Here is a 902-nt window from a genome sequence, read left to right as displayed (position 1 = left end):
CTAACTTTCTTTAAACACATAAATTCCACTCACCCCCAACATCAAATTTACCATAGAACACGAAAACAATAAACAGTTATCTTTTCTTAACATCAATATCATTAGATCGGACACACAGTTTAAAACCAAAATTCACCATAAGAACACACAAATCGGCCTCTACATCCCCTGGAATTCCGCTCATGACACCACTCAAAAACCTCATAAACACAGCCACAAGATTCTGTTCAACGGACTACATAGATGAAGAAATCAACCACATAAAGCATTCCTTCATTCACACCAATACATTTCCACCAGCTATAGTTGAAAAACTATCCAACATTCCCCACAATAAAACTCAACTCACGAACAAAATTGATACTAACAAACCCAACAACACTACATTACACTGCACTTTACCTTTTGTTCCTGAAACCAGCTCAAGAATGATCCAAACTTGGACAAAACTAGCCATTAAACACAATATTCCTGTCAACGTCAAATTCTCACAAAAACCCGGCCCTAAATTAAAATCGTTACTAAACAAAACTTATTTAAAATCACTCAATACTAACGTCATTTACAAAATAACATGCAATAAATTCCTAGAATTCTACATCGGAGAAACAGAAAGAAAATTGGAAACTAGATTCACAGAACACAATAAAAAACTCTCCCATGTTTTCCACCATTGCAACTCAAGAAACCATAGCATATCTATTAAAAACACAGAAATTTTAAACAAAAATAAAAACAAACATAAACAAACGAAAAACCAAGGAATCCATTTTAATTGAACAAAACAACCCTACTCTAAACCAACACCCTGGGGTGCAAAGATATCTCTTCTAAGTTTCACAACAGTATCCGGTCATGTGACCTCTTTGTTCCATACTGTATATTAATATATATATATATAT

This window comes from Limulus polyphemus, unplaced genomic scaffold (genome assembly GCF_000517525.1).
Source record: "Limulus polyphemus unplaced genomic scaffold, Limulus_polyphemus-2.1.2 Scaffold1142, whole genome shotgun sequence".
NCBI classification, from domain to species: Eukaryota; Metazoa; Arthropoda; class Merostomata; order Xiphosura; family Limulidae; genus Limulus; species Limulus polyphemus.
This window is presented reverse-complemented; position numbering follows the sequence as displayed.